The following is a 21,169-nucleotide window of genomic DNA, read 5'->3' as shown; positions in this document are numbered from 1 at the left end:
TTAAGGGGCTAATTATACATTAAATAAAAATATTGGGCCCTAATTTTTATAATTTTTGAGTATTAAAATTTAATATTTAAATATTTTATATATATGCAATATATATGCCAAAAATTCCCAAAAATTGTGAATAATGCAAAAATGCAAAGAAATAATATAAATGAAAGTCCTATAATTTTATAAAAATATAAATGTGATTTTTGTAGGGTTTTTGACACCCAATGGGGCCCGGAAAAGTCATTTTTCGCAAAATGAGAAAATTTATAAATTATCTAGATGTTCAAAACAAGGCGATTGTAAAAGCCATTTGATGAAAAATAAGGCCCATTATTTTATTTGAAATACTGGCTTTAAAATCATCGTTTGGGTCGTAAAACGTTTGAAATAAAACCTATGAATGCATAATAAAATATCTGAAAAATACCTTAAAAATACAGAAATGATATGGGATACACGTATCACGTAGCAGTTAGGGTTTATCAGATAATCCACATAAATGACACATTAATACACATATTTTATTATAATCATGATATAATATAAACGTAAAGTTCCCAGTCGTTACAGGTTTGATGTTTATATAAGCTTTATTATCGAATTTGAATCGAATGGTATATGGGATTGATGATTATAACCCCTGGAATAACCCCTGGAATAGTGAAATCTAGTTTGAGTTTTGTTTAATAATTTTGATTCGATTGTTATTGAGTTTGAATGATATTTGGTTAAAATAAAGTCCATAGATAGTTTGTACATGATTTAAACTTTAATTTGTTATGTATTTTGTGATATTTGGTTTTCGATTTTGGGAGTTCATGATTTGGTCGGAGTTTGGCCGGTATTTACTATGATTTAGCCGGAACTTCCCGACATCGCCGGAATCTGGGGATTTTCCGGCAGGTCTAGGTTGTTCTTGGCAACCCGATTTCGACCCAAACCTTACCCAGGTTTGATCCTCACTTCCCACTGAAAACTGTTTCTGAATTTCTGATTTTAAAAATTAATTCCAAAAATCATTTATAAATTCTAAAAATTGTTTTTAAATTCAAAATTAATTTAGTTAATTATTTTAAATAAATAAATAAATTATTTTAAATCCATAAAATTATTTTTTATTATTTCAGAAAATCTTAATTTTATTTAATTATTTATAATTTATTTTAATTATTTATTTATGGATTTACTAATTGATTAATTAATTTATTTATTTAATTTTAACTATAAATACTTAAATAAAATGTAATTATTTGTAATTAAGCCAACTAATGATTTAAAAATCATTTTCAGCTTTAAAAAATTATATAAAGGTATTTAAAATTTAATTAATATTATTATTAATTAAATTATTCTTGTTTTATTACGAAACAAACACGTTTAGACTCAAAAAAATATTTTGCTTTTATTAAAAATACTTTCGAGACATAAAATCTTTCATTTTGAAAGGTCGCTTGATTCTGTAAATATTTTTGAGTCGCGTAAGTATCGAAAACTCATATTTCGGCCCAATTTCAACTCTGAACGTATAGAGTCGAATGTTTTTACGAACTGAATTATATCTTATATGAAATATTTGATACTTGTCGTATGTGCTTATGTGTTATGTAAATTGTGAGTCCACGTGTCTATTAAATTTCATATGATTAAATGATATACTTATCTGTTAGTATCGGGTGGGTAGACGATAAGGATAAATGTATAATAGATAATTATATATTGTCGGTTAATTGATTATGATAGATACACCTAGTTCAAGGCATTCAAAGCCAGACAACGATAGTAAAAGTAAACCTTGATTATGTGTGCTAATGAGGCGAGTAGATACAGAGTAGAATGAAGCATATAATGGTGATTAAAAGTTAGAAAGCGGATCAAACGAGGCAAGTATTTCTTCCCTATTCCTAATTCAGTATAGTTAAAAATTTTACATTTCACTGCAATTACTCTTAATTATGCAAGTACTCTCCATTATTGTCCCTTTATTATTATTGATTGATCTCTTGAGCAAATACCTAATATTCCGGGTTATTTGTGAACCTTGAATCGGGATGTTTTGAAATCAAAATAATTTGAAATCAAAATACTCTACGGACCGGATGGTTACGATAAGGGCCAGATATGGCTAGACCCTTTGATATGAGGGCCAAGGATGGACTAGACCCTATGGGTCGGGGATGGACCAGACCCTTGTTTATTGGGCCATAGTGCATATGTACCCGAATGGATCTATACAGGTAGGTATAGATCTGCACTGTATCCTGACTAATCAGCAGGGTATAGGTGCGAATGTTGGTTTCAGTGTCCAGTCTAATTTGTTGTTGATAGCCATTAACGACATTCCTTCTTAAAAAGTTTTATAATTACAAAGTCAGACAAAGAATTTATTCATGAGATGAATCAGTGAATTGCTCTTTGCTTTTGATTTATGATTGAGGGCTAATAAAGGCCGATGTTTTATTATCTCAACTACTTCAAATAAATAAAGATGTTTATAGAATCATTTAAAGATTATTTCCGGGAATTTCTTTTGTTATTGGTACCTGGAAACCTATTAAGTTACTTGCTGGGCATTTTTGAATCACTCTTACTTTTTGAATTCTTATTGCTTTTAGTATCAAATGAGGATAAGTGAATAGTTCGTTATAGACGGCAAAATTAGAGAGATCCCAGCCTCGGGAAGTTGGAGATGTCAAAATAAATAAGACAAGGAAAATAGAAGAGAGGTAATAATATTTGAGTAGTTGTCATGTAGTATAAGATGTTTAGATTCTTATTTCATACCATAACCTGTAATCGATCCGGAATTGAGGGGTTATTTGTATATTTATTTTAATATACAGGTTTATATTGTCTAAAGTTGTTTGTTGACACCCAATCCTGACCCTGATTTGGGGATGTTACATGAATCACCTCACTATAGACCAATTCATATTTCCGACTCTTTTTCCTTTGTTGAAGCTTTTCTTGAATCCTCTTTCAGAAGAGTTTCCTCTATTTCAAGGCTTGGATGAGTTTCTATTTCCTTTTGCCTTAAAAGCCTGATTTTTCCTAAAATTGAGGTTTGAAATCTTTTTAGCCAGGAAACATATGTTTTGTTATCCATGTTTTCAGGTTCAGCTAGAGTGTAGTACTCATCTTCACCCTCTTCTACTGCATGCTTTTCTTCACTTCTTTCACCCTCATCAACTTCTTCTAGTCTTAACTTACTAGTAGCGGTTTCTAAATTTCAAAAAGACTCACTCACAATCAGAGCACTAGAGTTGAGAATCATGTTACCTTAATTAGCTTGAATAGATCTTTTTTGAAGAAGCTCTAGTTAATAAGTCTTTAGCACTTCATAAAGCACGTCATAGAAAACCTTAATAAGATATATGTCTCTTGAGAGTTCACTCTAAGTTCTAGATGATTTGAAATTCTTAATAGAAACTTGATGTTGAGTTCCTTTATAGTGTAAGTTTTTCCACTTAGTTGAAGCTCATTGGTGAGTTTATTACACTTTCAAACACATATGTGATTTCTTCATTTGGTTGAGCTCATTGAAAAATCAAGATATTTTGTCTATTCATCCTAACTTCCTCTTTCTTTGTTCCTTCTAGGGCTGTAATTCAAGTCGGGCGGCTCACGAGCGAGCTCAACTTTAACTTGTTTAAGTAGCACGACTTGGCTCATTTAGTTAAACGAGCCGAGTTCGGTTAGATATTCCTGTTAGGAATATGTCTTAGGGCTATTGATGAGCTAGATGAAATTAGGGCTATTGATGCTTATAAAAGACTTCCAGAAAGATTGGTGTTCAGGTACAAAGGTGGAAAAGAGCTAACTTGGCCTCTTCACATAATTCTCAATGAAGGTTATTCTCTCTTAGTGAAGATATTCTCCTCAATAAAGAAGAACTTTAGGTTCAACATTGTTGCCAAACAGATGATACGGAACAAAATTGAGAAGATAAAAAATAACTGGAGAGACCCAAATGCACTCCTAAGAGTTTTAAATATTCCCTACAATGGAGATAGAGTGCATTTGAGGCCATACTGGATAATGGAGTTTAAGGATGAGAAGAAAACCAGAAGATTCTTCAGATTAGAAGATCATCTAAATATGTCAAGCAATGAAACTCTGATGGAGATATAAGAGAAGCTGGATCAGACTAATTAAGATGAATCTGAATTCTACATGCAACTTTAACACCAGATTGACGAGAACAATGAGTAACTGAGAAAGAAGTCTAGATATTCAAGGAAATAAGATAAAATTGCTCAGTCTAAAGGAGCATCTTGAAATTGGCTTGTGAGATTTTCTATGAACCTTCCTCTGTAAAATTTTCAATATATTGCAGAACTTATCAATTTTATCTACAATCAGTCATTATGTATTCATAAGGTATTCATAAGGTGTCTAGACTTTTAATGGATGATTTTACAAGGTTTCAACGGATGATCCAAGTCACATTCAACGGATGATCTAATGAAGTTTCGACAGATGATCCAACACACTTTCAACGGATGATTCAATGATATTTCAATGAATATTCAAATTCAAATTGTAATTAATAGTGACTTGACAGTCACATGGGTTGATTAGATGCAAATGGAATGTGGCAGCCTATTTACAGGATTTAGAGAACAAAGAAGCATTTCCATGCTAACTTGAAGATATTCAAAGATGCTGGATGGAGAAATGAAGAAGCATGTAACTAGACCAATACATTTTTGTCTTATTAGTTTGTCTTTTTTTAACGTAACTTGGTGATATATAAACCAAGAGTAGCAAGCAGAAGAGTAATCAAGTTAGTAAATAATTTACAAGAGAAATAGATAAAGTTGTATCTGTGAAGAATTTCTATGTTCTTTGTAATTCTACTTGTAAGCAGCCGTGTACAATCCTTGTATCACAGAGTTCTCGATCTTATATGTATCTCTGGTGGAAAATTTCAATCCACTAGAAAGTTTTTAAATACTTGTGTTTAACTACTTTGTGTTTGATTATATTAATATTTTCATTTCGCACATTTGTTTAATCAAAAACTGTTATATATTTGAGATAGAATAGTTCATAAAATTAAAAAAAAAACGAGAATTACATTCAGCCCCCCCTTCTGTAATTCTTTGTTAGATTTTTTGGGAATAACAGTTTCGGCTCATTTAATTAAACGAGCCAGCTCCACTCGACTCATAAAAATTAAATAAGATGAGTCTGGGTAGAGATTTAGACTTGATTAAGCGTAAAATTAAACGATCCGGCTCGTCCAACTCGTTAAAAATGTCTTATTTAGCTAAATGAGCCGGCTCGACCCGACTCATAAAATTAAATGAGTAAAGTTTGGGCAGAGATTCAGGCTCGATGAGTTAAACGAGCTGGCTCGGCTTTACTCGATTAACCTCGGTTCGAATTACTCCCGGCTCAAAACTCGGCTTGCTCGGCCCGAATTACAGCTCTAGTTCCTTTACAAAGCACCTATATTATTTCCAAATTTACTTAGCAGTCGTATATGCAGAGATACTAGCAAAAATTGACACATCCAAGGAGTCAATGATGATAATTTGTAGATGACTGTTAATGCAACTTTTTCCTTCTGGGAATTCTATCTAGACTAATATTTTGAAATAATTCTTTTTGGAATGCTGAGTGTGCCTACTACAGGTTTTTTTAATAATTTCAATAAGCACAAATGGACCATTCTTGATAATCTTTGAATATAGAGGGTTTGCAGCTTAATGAACATGAGCATCTTCATCTTCCATAGATTGTAGTGCTTCTGGTCAAACTCAAGAATCTTGATACTAAAAGTCTTTTGTCCACTCATCATCTTGATCTTTATTGTTGCTTGATGAAAAACCTTGTTAGATACTGAGTGTAATGAAACTTGAATACAGAGAGGAAAGGGTGTATGTATTTTGATTCTTTTTGTATTTTTCCTTAAATCTGATCAGGCTAAATGTTATAGCAACTTGAGTTGTGTGTGAGTCAGTGTGTGTGTGTGTGTGTGTCTATGTTTAAGATGGAGAATGAAGTATGAACACACACAAGAAAAAACTCAAAATTTAATCGTTGTATTAAGTCTGAATTTTGCTATAATCTAGGTTTATAAAATACAAACTCAACTTTTATTTCCCATAGAATTTTAAATGTTTTGCACTCCTAAGCTCTTAATAACTTGGATACAAAATATGTAAGACAAAACAGTTATAAACACAACCCAGTACACTTATAAAGCCGTGTACAAGAATGCCTTTTACATCTGTGGTATGACTTATAAATACCGCAATAATATATTTCAAATTGCAATACTACAAGTATAATGTTGGTACCTTGTAACTTTACTTCTTTTTTTCGTAAGATATACCAGGTCCTCCAAGCTGTTTTTTTAAATCACTATCCAAATAAGTCATAGACTTTTCCTTGTTAATCCATGTTCTTTGAAAAAATCACTCATAAATTGACAATCTAATTATTCTTTCTCTGATAAAGCTTTCAATTATTTGTCTTTATTGTGAACATCAATATTGTCTAAGTATTTATTTGATAACTCTAAGTTAATTGTCAGAGAACTGAATTACTTGAGTCAGCATCTCCGGGACTTCTCAAATTGGTTGCACGATTAGCTTCTCGAATTCGGCCTTGCATACTCCTCGAATCAGTTGAATCTGAACTTGGATTGGTTCGTTTGGCACTTCTCAAATAAGTACATTTGCACTCCACTTCTCGAATTTATGCAATGTACACTTCTCAAATGAATATGTTACACTTCTCGAATTAGTACTGATAAGTGGATTTTATATCCACTTGGAACGCTTCATTACAAGCTTAAATTGGTGTTTTGGACTCAAGTTGTTGGTATTTTGATGTGTTTTTGTTTTATTGCATTTCAGGTATCAGTTAAATAAAGAAAGGAGCTTTTAAAAGAAATATGATGAAATATTATCTGAATTGGAAGCCTAGACTATTGTCAAGTTGTAGAGAATCTCGTTAGCTTCGCGTGGACAGTTGAATCTCCTAATTCAGACGAGTAGAACTCAAGTTATGTTCAAAATAAGATTCATCAGAATTTTTCCAGAAAGGCTGTAGGCGCCCGCCTGCTGGTGTCAGGCACCCGCCTGCTAGGAGGCGCACGCCTACTGGTGCCGCGCGGCCGCGTGCTGATACGCGGTTAACTTCGCTAATTTCGCTGAAAAAGCCTTTTTTGAGTGGAATTTGACGATTTTAAGGGTCCAGATCCAATATGGGCTTATATATACTTAAAAAAAGGTTTTCATCATCCAGGAAGATTGGGATATCAAGAAGAAGACCTAGAAGCACAAAATAACTCTAGAAAAGAAGATCTTGTTTTCAACTTATGATTCTTTGAATTAGTTATAACTTTGGATGCTCGTTTTCGTTCTTATTGAACCTAGATCTCATTTATTCATATTTTAATTATTATTCAGTTTATTAAGACCTTGTTTGTACCATGCTTTCATTAAGACCCATGGTGACGATGAGTTCAATTATGGGCTAATCGTTATCATGGGATTCTAGCGGATTTACTTATGGATTTCAATAGTTAATTATTTCGATATCTTTGTGTGTGGTGATTGATTGATATCCTAGTATTGGTTGTGCTTATTCGTCTTATGTGCGTAGCTAACATATAAGATAGTGTGTTAATCTCTATTGAAGCGACAGTGAATATAGAGGTTTAGAACTTGCCATGCTAGCATAGGTTCTTGTATTTGTTATGCATGATTCGTAGGTAATTTTAACCATCTTACTTGCCCTATGTAATCACGATAGATAACTTGCGCATTAAACCATTATGTTTTCAATTCTTATAGACATATAAGGACTAAGTATAAGTGGTTCCTATTCAGCTTCTATCTCTTTTGTGGATGTCTGGTAGAATGGTATTCGTGCAACGAAAGTTGGCGTTTATCAGTTTTGTGTTATCTGATTAGTGTCATCATCATCACATGCTAAGGTTAAGAACAATATGGCTATTTAATGAAGTTAGAATCCCATGTTTGTCATTTATAGTAATTCAACCTCAATTCTCTTAGTTAATGTTATTTAGTATAATCACTTAGTTTAATAAAAACCCAATTTATTATTTGTCTTAGCATTGAGCGATAACCATACATTGTTGCATAGGTGCATAAATTGAACTTAACCTAAACCAGTCTCTATGGGAACAAATCTGATTTATATCTTATACTACTTGCGAACGCCTATACTTACGTGAATTTTAGCGCGTGCTTTCGCCCTAACAAGTTTTTGGCGCCGCTGCCGGGGACTCGATGTTAATTTTTAGTTTATATGCTTGTCATCAGTGGTCGTTAAAGTTCACTGACTCGGATTCTTTTACTTTCACAGTTTATTTGTTTGTGTTTCAGGTACTCATTACAATGGGAGATCCAGCAGCACGAACGAAAGCCTTGATGGATTTTTCTCAACCCAGGATCAATGACATTCAATCTAGCATTGCCAGGCCATCTATCACAGCTAATACCTTTGAGATCAAGACCGACATAATTCAATGGGTACAGAATTCAGTCCAGTTTGGGGGTTCTCCAACGGAAGATCCCAATAAGCACATTAGGGATTTCATAGAGATCTGCGACACCTTCAAGTTCAACGGTGTTTCTGAAGATGCTGTGAAGCTGAGACTGTTCCCATTCTCTCTGAGGGACAAGGCTAAAAGCTGTTTACACTCTCTACCAGCTGGTTCGATTACTATTTGGGAAGATCTTGCTCAGAATTTTCTTACTAAATTCTTCCCTATGGCGAAGACAGCTGCACTCGGGAATGCTATTACTCAATTTGCGCAGCAAATGGGAGAATCGCAATGTGAAGCTTGGGAGCACTACAAGGAGATGCTTAGGAAGTGTCCTCATCATAGATTGCCTGATTGGATGATCATCAATTGTTTTTATAATGGGTTGGGAGCACAGTCCAGACCCATGCTCGATGCAGCATCAGGTGGAGCCTTGTGGGCGAAGAGCTATGAGGAAGCTTATGATCTAATTGAACTGATGGCTGCTAATGAATATCAGTATCCAGCCCAGAGATTGCCACAGAGCAAGAGGTGGATACAGCTATGGCTATCACTGCTCAACTAAAGGAATTGTCTATGAAGATCGATTCTCTGGCTAACTTGGGTGTTAATCAGATAACCAGTGTTTGTGAGCTATGTGCAGGTTCGCATGTGACGGAGCAATGCGCTATATCTAGTGAATCAGCTCAGTTTGTGAGCAACTTTCAGAGATCGCAGCAACCAGTTCCAGACACTTATCATCCTGACAACTGGAATCATCCTAACTTCAGCTGGAGTAACAATCAGAATGTGATGCAACAACCGTTCCAGCAGTTTGGAAATAAGCTATTCAACCCTCCTGGTTTTCAGCAACAAATTACACCAAAACAACAAACTCATGATGTAGGTCTATCTTCGAATGAAAAATTTGAATTGGAGGAGTTGAGGCTTATGTGCAAAAACTAGGCTCTTATATGCCAAAGCCAGGCTATTTCTATCCAGTATCTGGAGAATCAGATAGGACAAATTGCTAACGCCTTATTGAATCAACTACCAGAAACGCTTTCTAGTGATATAGAAGTTCTAGGTAAGAGGGAAGCAGAAGAGCATGTTAAGGCAATTACATTAAGGTCTGGGAAGGGTGGGGTGCAAGCCCTGAAAAATCTCAAGTTCCAGAATCTGAAATTTTGGCTGAAGAAGATGTGCAGAAGGAAGCAGAAGTGGAATCAAGGAAGAAAACTGTGGAACACACTCCTCCTGAGGGTAATACAGGGGAGAAACAGATCTATCCTCCACCTCCTTTTCCTAAGAGGCTGCAGAAGAAAAAGCAGGATAAGCAGTTTGAGAAGTTTTTGGAGGTGTTCAAGAAACTTCATATCAACATACCTTTCGCTCAAGCTCTTGAACAGATGCCTAGCTATGCGAGGTTTATGAAAGGTATTCTCTCTCGGAAAGTGAAGCTCGATGACTTAGAGACCGTTGCTCTAACGGAGGAATGCAGTGATGTGCTGCAACAGAAGATGCCTCCAAAGCTTAAAGATCCTGGAAGCTTCACTATTCCTTGCACCATCGGAAACTTGTCATTTGACAAGTGTTTATGTGATTTAGGAGCTAGCATCAATCTGATGCCCTTATCTATCTTCAAGAAGCTTGGTCTGCCTGGTCCGAAACCAATATACATGTCATTGCAAATAGCTGACTGTTCCATCGCTTATCCACGAGGTATAGTGGAGGATGTCTTGGTCAAGGTGGATAAACTCATCTTCCCTGCTGACTTTGTAATTCTTGATTTCAAGGAAGATAAGAAGATTCCCATCATCTTGGAAAGACCATTCTTGGCTACAGGCCGAACTATGATTGATGTACAAAAATGAGAGCTTACGATGAAGGTTTACGATCAAAAGGTCACGTTTAATGTGTTCAAGGAAATAAAGTTACCCACGGCTAAAGAGGAGTGCTTTAAAGTAGAGTGGATCAACTCTGTAGTAAATTCAGAGCTTGAAAAATTGCCAAAGTCAGATACCTTAGAGCAATCCTTAATGGGGAAATCAGTTTTTAATGACAAGAAAGGAGCAGAGCAACTGCAGGTTTTGAATGCACCTCCGTGGAAGAGGAAGTTGGATATGCCATTCGATTCTCTTGGGTTAGCAGAGCTGAAAATTTCTCAGGAACGTCTCGAGCCGTCAACTGAAGATGCTCCCATACTTGAGCTTAACCCACTACCAGATCACTTGAGTTATGCATTCCTAGGTGCACCCCCTGACAAGGGGTTGGGATATACTTTTGATGATGTAGAGGGTGACCGGCCGGTTTTTGTCGTGCTTACAGATGGTCCCTCTCATTCACCACAGGCAGTTGATAGGACTGGTGTTGGTGATGCGCAGTATAGAAGATTGACTAGGCGTATGGAGGCCATTCATGTCATCCACTGATATTTTACTGAAGATTTGACACATGCTTTCGGTACTGTATGTCGAGACACTGGTGGCGAGGTTGATTGGCCACCTGGACCTCCACCCGAGGAAGGTGATCTTTCCGATGACTTGGTATGCCTGAAATCCTTATTATTACCTTCAATGAGGACATTAAAAATTTTAAGTTTGGGGGTGATAATGTAAGGATTAGTAGTGTGTGTGTCCATATAGATTCATATTGATTCATATTGCATGTTTAGTTGTAGTTCATTCATATGTTTGCATGATTATTCATTTAGGACATATTTGTTTGTTTTTATGTGATTTCATATAGTTGCATTTGCATGCATATTTAGCATGATCCCTTAAGATGAACTATGCTATTTGATAAGTTGATGTTGATTTGAGTGTGGTGATGACGAATAGAGGGATGTTTAAGTCCTAATGAATTGATTTGCATGCCAGAAACAAATATTTTCACAATGTCTTATAGGGTTGCTTTTGATCTAGATCATGATCATACTTGTTTGTTGTTGAGATTTAATCACTTGGTTATATTTAGAATTTGTGATATTCTCGTAATGACGTAAAAATACTGATTTTTTTTATCTGGAGAAAAACTTGGATTTCATTGCTAGTTGTTGTAAGGCTAGGCGTCAAATGGCTAGTAGCCGGCTCATATTTTTATGAGTAGTTTAGGGTTGAATGAGATTGAGTGAAACGCACTCATTCAGAAATTATTGAAAAAAAAGAAAATAAAAAAAGAAAAAAAAAGTATGTGTTTATGCATAATTGATCAAGAGTGAGCTCTTTAATACTCGAGTTATTAAGTTCTAGGGGACTTTGTGCCTAGTGACCCAAGGTTTTTTATAGTCTGGGATCCGCTAACCTAATTCTCGCTACATGGGTATTATTGCGTAAGTCTTTTGGGACCTCATTCATTGCACGGTCAAATAAGCATCTTTGTTATGTGTTCAATAATAGTGTGAATCCTTGTATAACTCTAGTAGAAAGGAGGTGTTGTGATTCATAATGCGTTTATTGTCTATTCTGTTTATAAACTTTTGATTATTTCGATGATAGAAAAGTTATGGTTATTGATCTAGTATCGAGAGATATCTGTTAAGCATTCCACGCACGCACGTTTCTGGTTTATGAGTTGGTTTGTGGGATTTATTCGAACTCTGTTTTAAGTCATTGCATTCTTAAGGGCATTGGCTTATTCATTTGGTTATGGTTATTCTGAGGGGATCGATTGAATTATCATTTAGTTGCATTCACGTAGTTGCATTCATGCATTAGGTTTGTTTTGTAGTTTTGAGTCTATTTATGCTTGAGGACAAGCATCGATTCAAGTTTGGGGGTGTAATAAGTGGATTTTATATCCACTTGGAACGCTTTATTACAAGCTTAAATTGGTGTTTTGGACTCAAGTTGTTGGTATTTTCATGTGTTTTTGTGTTATTATATTTCAGGTATCAGTTAAATGAAGAAAGGATATTTTAAAGGAAATATGATGAAAAGTGGTCAGAATTGGAAGCCTAGGCCATTGTAAAGTTGTAGAGAATCTCGTTAGCTTCGCGTAGACAGTTGAATCGCCTAATTCTGACGAGTAAAACTCAAGTTATGGGCAAAATAAGATTCATCAGAATTTTTCCAGAAAGACTGTAGGCGCCCGCCTGCTGGTGTCAGGCGCCCGCCTGCTGGTGCCGTACGGCCGCGTGCTGGTGTGCGGCTGACTTCGCTAATTTCGCTGAAAAAGCCTTTTTGAGTGAAATTTTACGATTTTAAGGGTCCAGGTCCAATATGGGCTTATATATACTTAAAAAAGGGGTTTTCATCATCCGGGAAGATTGGGATATCAAGAAGAAGACCTAGAAGCACAAAACCACTCCGAAAAAGAAGATCTTGTTTTCAACTTATGATTCTTTGAATTAGTTGTAACTTTGGATGCTCGTTTTCATTCTTGTTGAACCTAGATCTCGTTTATTCGTACTTTAATTATTATTCAGTTTATTAAGACCTTATTTATACCATGCTTTCATTGGAACCCATGGGGACGATGAGTTCAATTATGGGCTAATCGTTATGCATGATTCGTAGGTAATTTTAACCATCTTACTTGCCTTATGTAATCACGATAGATAACTTGCGCATTAAACCGTTATGTTTTCAGTTCTTATAGACATATAAGGACTAAGCATAATTGGTGCCTATTCAGCCTCTATCTCTTTTGTGGATGTCTGGTAGAATGGTACTCGTGCAACGAAAGTTGGCATTTATCAGTTTCGTGTTATCTGATTAGTGTCATCATCATCACATGTTAAGGTTAAGAACAATAAGGCTATTAAATGAAGTATTTAATGAAGTTAGAATCCCATGTTTGTCATATATAGTAATTCAACCTCAATTCTCTTAGTTAATGTTATTTAGTATAATATCTTAGTTTAATAAAAAAACCCAATTTGTTATTTGTCTTAGCATTGAGCGATAACCATACATTGTTTCATAGGTGCATAAATTGAAGTTAACCTAAACCAGTCTCTGTGGAAACGAATCTGATTTATATTTTATACTACTTGCGAACGCATATACTTGCGTGAATTTTAGCGCGTGTTTTCGCCCTAACAAGTATATTTAAGCACTTCTCGATTGGTTCAGTTTAAACTACTCGAATTGGGACTTGGTAAAAATTATTTCAAAATATAACACATATGGTATGCAAATCGATTGTTGAGAGATGGAGAAAAATACAGTGAGGTCGGACTTAAAAAAAACTTATTGTTTGACGGGAAAAATCAAACTAAAAACGGAAGGGGGAAACTGAGATTGCGATAAGATGCAGATTAGTTGGATGCAGTGTTTTTAGAGAGATAATTAGATTAGATTGATCTAATAATTTAAATTAATTTCTATATTAAGTTCAATTTCTATTTGATACACACATATATATATTATAACAACAAAATCAATTAAGTATTCCCTCCATGCCTTTTTTGATATTCGAACAAGAATGAATTTTTCCTTTATAACACGGTTACCACAAACCACCTATTTAGTCACCACCATCTCTCATTGTTGTGGTTAACATTAAAAACTAGATTAGTTCTTGGGTCGATACCCGGTTATATTATAATTATTTTAAAAAAAATATATTTGAAAATAGCTTAATTTGAATTATATATATTAATATAATATTTTTAATACATAATAATGAGAGTAGAATTAAATTATAAATACAGAAACTCAAAAGTTAATATTACCCAAACTACAAATATTGATTATCAACTTTTTATTAAATATTAAAATATAATAATGAATATTGGTGTGAATAAAATTAATTTAGAATAAGATAAAATTAGTGAAGAAAATAAAACTATTAAAAATTATTAATTTAAGAATATAAAAATGAGGAAGAAAGAGAATGAGAAATAGGTAAAAGAGAAATGAGACATAGGTGAGAGAGAGAATTAGTGGAGGTAATAAATGAAAGAGAGAGGTTGAAAGTAAATTAAATTAGGAGGGAATTGTTAGTGGAGGATGACATCAACAAAATTGATGAGAGCTTGACACATGGATTTAGGCTTGTCAATGGTGCGGGGATCCTGTCCGATCCGATTTGATCTGGAGCTTGATAAATGGATAGAGACTGTATAAAAAAATGTTCGATCCGCTAAAAATCCGATCCGATAAGGATTCGATCCAGCAAGAAGTGGATATGGATTTTTACGTGATCCGATCTGTTAAAAACCCGATCTGGCTTATATTATATATATATATATAATAAAATCTATATATCTAAATATTTTAAGTTTCTAAGTACAAAATTTTCATTAAATTTAAATTCCTTAATATTTTTTCCTTGCAATTTATTTATTGAACTTGATACATAAAATATTCAAATGTATTCATATATTTACCGGTTATGCAACTTTCAGAATATATCTATATTTAACCGTAGAAAAGTAAAATTTTACATAATCAATTTACGAATAATTTAATTTCGCTACATGAATCCTCAAAACTGAATCTATGTGCAAATTTTTGTGATGTAACTATATCATTGCTATATTTTAAAATTCATAACTTTCGATTGACTCATTTCAATATGCAAAAATAAATAAATTGAAGTTCGATGACACAAGTTTTCCAATGGCTTGCACATTTATCTAAACACACATAGTATCATTTCATATTTTCCAAATATTTTTCATTTTCATTTTTAGAAATCAGCATGTAGCAAGAATAATTTAATTTATTAAATTATATATATAGATCTAAATGGATTGGAGCTCCGATCCAAAATCCGAAAATCCTAACGGGGCGGATATGGATCTAGCTATAATTTATCCGACACACGATCCGATCCGAATCTAATCCGAAAAAATTAAATGAATTTGGATATGGATTTACTTAAATCCGATCCAAATCCGACCCGTTGACAAGCCTACATGGATTTGATGATGTAAATTCTTAAAGGAGAGTTTGATATGGGGATGGCAAATTATAAATCTGATCTGACGGACATCCGATCCAAAACCCGAAGTTTTGGATATACCGAACCCGAAGTTTTGGATTTGGATTTGGATTTCAACTATACTGAACTGATACTCGATCCGAAATCCGAAATCCAATTTAAACCCGATCCAAACCCGAAACCCGATTAAAACCCGACATATTTATTATAGATTTTATGTAATATTTTAGATGTAATACATATAATTTATTAAATTTTTATTTGTATTATTTGAGTAATAGTAGATTATTATCAAGATTGTCAACACTTATTTAGTGAATTATAACTTTTTATTTCAAAATTAGCTTTTATTATGTAAGATGTACTTTGTATATATTTATAAAAAAATTGTGATAAAATATAAATTATTATGTTATCAACATATCTTAGATATTATTGACCATGTCAAATTGTGCAATATAATGTGTTTAACTATTTATTAGTTAATGTGTTTTATTTTTAGATATTATATAAATGTGATTAATAGTGTTTGTATGTATAAATAATATTAAATTTGACTACATTATTTGTAAATTTGGATACCCGAAAAATAGCCGATCCGATCTGAAACCCGACGGATTTGGATATGGATAATCCGAAAATATTTGGATTTGGATTTGGATTTTATGAAACCCGATCCGAACCCGACCCGTTGCCATCCCTAGTTTGATATATAAGATATAATTATGTAAGTTGTACTTTGTTTTAGCATAATGTAGACTATGCTGATCAAACAAGCTCGCAAACATTGGGATTGAGATAATATACAAATATAGTTGATAGTGTATGAGCAACCTGGCTAGGGCCCAACCCAGATCTAGAGTGAGGCAGGCTCAGCCGATGGACCAAGACCCCCTCACCCAAAGCAGTCAAGTGGAGAGACCCAGGCTTAGGGCCAACCCAGGACCAAAATCATCTCCCAGCTAGGATTCAACCCAGGACCAGGATCACCTCTAACCATGATCACCTCCCATCTAGAATCTAACTCAGCTAGGGCAAACCCGAGGGGGGTCCTAACAAGCAAATTCTCACCCCCACAACCCTCCAAGGAGGGGTACGTGGGCACGTGACGGTGACAGCTATCAACAACTAACATCTCAGACAAACATGACGCGTGTTAGCATTACCGTTGGGGCATCCTAAAGGTGGTCCTTTCCTAGACACGTGTATGCAATCTACCCAAGCCAGGTCCTCCGCCTCCAACAACGAACAACCCTGATCTAAAGGTACCAACCCCTAAACCCTAACTTTGGGCTATAAATACCCCAAAGGGAAAGGGTTTAGGGGTTAGACATATTTTTACACACACACTCTCTTACTCACAAGCATATACACACATAGCCACCTCTTGTCCTGTCTATCTTTATCTCCCCCAACCAAGATCTTACTCTCGCACCGGAGGCGCCGCGGGGCTCAAACCCCCCCCCTTCGATGTTGTTTTACAGATGCCCCACAGCAGCTACACTCCCTCACCCCAAGAAGGTCCAGGTACGGCGTCAGAAGGAGCCGCCCCGCTCACCGGAGTTATTATTTGGCGCTAGAAGGAGGAGGCTCTCCATCCTTGGGTCTCGGTGCCCCTGGATTCACCTTCATCAGCAAGCTCTTGAAAGAGTCCATTCCTTTAACCTGTAAGAAACCAAGCAACCATACCCTCTCTTAACTATGAATGTTGTTTAAATAAGCCACGTTTGTGTGTGCTCGTTATTTTAGGCCACGTTTGTGTGAACCCAGTTTCGCTTGTTTTTAAGCCACGTTTGTGTGTGTTATAGATAGTTTTGGTTGTTTTCAAACCCCGATCTACTTTAGCTTGCGTATTGTCTTCATGTTTTAGACCCTTATATACTTGTTCAATGATATTGTTAGCAAAACCCAGAAAGTTTGTTCGGTGTTATTCTGAATTTTTTTTGTTAACTTTAAAATGCAACCTTAGATCTACATTTTTAGTTTCAAATCTTGGTTAGTTGTTGTTTGTACACTTGAGACAATGGCAAGAGCGGGAAAAAGTACGGTTGGGAGACCTTCCGGAAGTACCCAGGTCTAGGACCAGGACCATGACCATGACCATTCTCAGGAACAAGACCTTGGGGGCGATTGAGAGACCCTCCAGGAGCAACCATTGACACAATATACCCAGGTCATGGAGAGGGTAATAACACCGCGGGAAGCAAGAAACCTAATTGAGCTCAATCAATATAAGTACACCAGTGTTCTAGTGGCCGAGGAGCATATGGCCAACCTAACAAGCAATGAATTAGCTGAAGCAATCAGGCTCTACAGAGAGGAGCTAGCCTGGGCTCAGATAGAATATGAACAAGAAGAGTCTGGGGACTCTCAGGAATCTAAGAGATCTGTCTTTGACCGAATCGGAGCAAAGGGGAAGAAAAATCAGAAAGAGCAAAGTAAGAAAGAGACAGAAGCAACCAGGAAGAAGAGGTTGGAAGAGATATGAGAATAGATAAGGAGAGAAAAAGAAGAAAATCTTGAGCTGAAGATTAAAAAAAATGCAGTTATAAGAGGAGAGGCTCCTATCTAAGGCCAAGGGAAAGAGGACCCGGAGGGACCCCACCCCGAGGTCATTTCTGACGATGATGAGGAGGGGCAGAAAGACCTGAAAGATATGATTTATGAACTTCAAAGAAAAATTAAGAATGACTCTGGAATGGAGATTGGGGAAACTCCAACACCCTTTAGCCATTCTTTAGAGGCCATTCCCCGGTAAAGAAACCTCAAACATTATAATTTTGATTCTTTTAACGGATTGGGGGATCCAAAAGAACACTTGAATTATTTTGAGAAAATTGTACAAATATACTACTACAACGACTTAACAAAGTCCAGGTTCTTTGCCTCGACTCTCAAGGGGGGCTCAGAGGTGAATTAGCAGGATCCCCTCCCGAAGCATCCACAACTGGAAAGACTTTCACGAGGCCTTTCTCAAGAGGTTCCGAGCAAACAAGACATATGAGCTGCACATGTACCATCTCGAAACAATACGCCAGTATGACAACGAAAGTCTCTCTACCTATATGAGGCGCTTCCAGGAGGCAATAAACAAGATCTCAAACTTATATGAGTGGGAGGCACTAAGCATATTCAGAAGGAGCCTGGATCCGGAACACAATGAAAGGTATATTGTAGAGCTGATCAACAAGGAACCATATAGCCTAGTTGCTGCCTACTCTATGGCAGCCAGATTCATCAAAGAAACAGATGTGCTCCAGGCTATGAAAATGAACCGGAACGAAGGATCCAGGAACAAGAACTCTGATGACCAACCAAAAGGAGGTTACCATCAGGACAAAAAGTTTAAGCAAAGCCAAAAACCCACCAAACCAATGTGGTGCAGAACACTCCAATATTCTAGAGACTGGGTCCTAAGACAGAATCTAAAAGCGACTCAGGGCCAACTAGGCAAGCCAGAGAGCCTAGACAAGAGCCATATTGGACCCCACTGAACAGAACCAGGGAAAAAATACTAAAAGAAATCAAAGGCAAGCCATTCTATTATCCACCAAAGCCCATGCAGACTCCTCCAAAAAGCAGGCCTTACAATAGACAATGTGACTATCATGAAACGCATGGCCACAAAACAGAAAATTGTCTATCTCTCAAATACTTCATCGAGGAACAAATCAAAAAAGGTAACCTAAATCAGTATGTCTTCCAGGATACCAATCAGAAAGAAGAAAGATCAAGAAAAGGCAAGAATATAGTGAATGTGGTCTGAGGAGGCTCCCACTCGCCTCCTCGGAGCCCGAACTCAGGCGATGAGGTATTCTCTATCCAATACTTCCCGGAGATGATAATTTCTTTCAGCAGTAAGGATTTCGAAGGAGTCAATCCCAATCACAATGAAGCCGTGGTAGTAACACTTGATATTTTTGACAATAAGCTGAGAAGGATGTTGATAGATAATGGCTCTTCGGTATATATTCTCTTCAAGCATACTGTGGATCGAATGAAGCTAGGGAGTGTCCGCTCGAACGAGTTCCAGGAGGACCCCCTCTATGGGTTCGGGAACAACTTGGTCCCGATCCAGGGAACCTTATACCTGCCAGTGATATTCGGGTCAACTCCAAACCAAGTCACCCATGTGATAAAATTCTATGTGATCAACACTCCATCATCCTATAACAAAATAATTGGTCACTTAGCTCTAACCAGGATACAAGCAATCACCTCTATATCACACCTGAAAATCAAATTCCCAACTCCAACGGGAATAGGAGAAGTTAAACCAGACTACGAGGTCGCTGAAAGATGTTATAGCCAGGCCCTGGTCATGGCTGAAACTCACCAAGACAATAAAAGGAAGACCACAGTCCTTCGAAAGCAGCAAAGCATTAAGAAACATCGCCCCCACTCAAGGCATGTTGCAAGAAGAGAAGTCCAAGTTATAGAATCCAACCTGGATCCAAAAGTAACCAAGCCAGGCTCGGAAGAGCTAGAAAGTAACTAATTAATAGTAAAGGTTGAATTGAACCAAGGTCTCAGCCAAGGAAATCCTACTATACAAGCAACCAGCCCTAAAACAAATGAAGTAAGGGAAAGCAACCAAGAAAAAATGACAGCCCAGGTCAAATCTACATGAAGAAGAATGCAGAAGCCTGGATCTAACAATTAGTATCAAACCAAGATCAAACAAAAGTAGAGCCTGCAGTAGAAACAGAAATAATTCTGATCGATGAAAGCAATCCTTCTAAGAAGGTAAAGATAGGATCCGGACTTGGAACTAATTTTAGAGAAGATCTGGTTTCATTGCTCCGAAGCTATGGTGATATATTTGCTTGGAGCCCAAGAGACGTGCCTGGGCTGCATGAATCCTTAAAAATGCATAGCTTGGATGTAAACCCAAACCAGAAGCCTGTTAAGTAGAAGAGAAGAAATTTTTCCCTAGAGAGGTAGAAAGCAATAGACGAAGAGGTTGAGAAACTATTCAAAACTGGGATCATTTGTGAAGTTAAGTACCCGGAATGGATGGAAAATGTGGTTATGGTAAAGAAGGAAAATGGAAAATGGAGAATGTGTGTGGACTACACCGACTTGAACAGTGCATGCCCAAATGATCCATACCCCCTGCCAAATATTGATCACATGATAGACGACACATCCGGGCATGTAATGCTAAGCTTCATGGATGCCTTCTCGGGGTACAACCAGATCAAGATGAATCTGAAAGACATCCAGAAGATAGCATTCATCACCCACAGGGAAGTCTATACACATGTTATACTGCCTTTCGGATTGACGAATGTAGGCTCAACCTACCAGAGAGCAATGAATAAAATCTTAAAGACCCAGCTTGGAAGATACCTAGAATCGTATGTTGATGACATGATCGCAAAGTCCACAAGTATCCCAGGTCACATAGAATATCTAACAGAATGCTTTGACAAATTAAGGAAATACTCACTAAAGCTGAATCTGGAAAAATGCACATTTGGAGTGGGGGCACGAAAATTCCTAGGATTCATGATCAATAACCGGGGAATTGAAGCCAACCCAGAAAAGATAAAGGCTATCCAGGAAATGAATCCTTCTAGGACCCAAAGAGATGTTTAGAAACTAGCATGGTCACTAGCAGCACTTAGAAGATTCATCTCGAAGCTAGCTGAGAGATGTCTCCCTTTCTTTGACCTATTGAAAGGAGCGACCAATAAGAGGGAAGTCAATTGGAACCCGGAATGCCAAAGCGCATTTAAAGAAATAAAAAGATATCTCTCCCAGCCACCAATTTTA

At 36.3% G+C, this 21,169-nt stretch overlaps 1 non-coding gene across 1 annotated transcript; it reads right to left on the bottom strand.

The window, feature by feature from the left end:
• Nucleotides 1-8,762: 8,762 nt before the first annotated feature.
• Nucleotides 8,763-8,869, bottom strand: LOC141662312 (small nucleolar RNA R71). The gene has a single exon (XR_012550433.1). It is a non-coding gene; the product is annotated as a small nucleolar RNA R71 (small nucleolar RNA).
• Between the last annotated feature and the right edge of the window lie 12,300 nt (nucleotides 8,870-21,169).

Source organism: Apium graveolens, chromosome 5 (assembly GCF_009905375.1).
Source record: "Apium graveolens cultivar Ventura chromosome 5, ASM990537v1, whole genome shotgun sequence".
Lineage (NCBI taxonomy): Eukaryota > Viridiplantae > Streptophyta > Magnoliopsida > Apiales > Apiaceae > Apium > Apium graveolens.
Note: the sequence above shows the minus strand (reverse complement) of the source record. Positions and strands in the feature narration are given on the sequence as shown.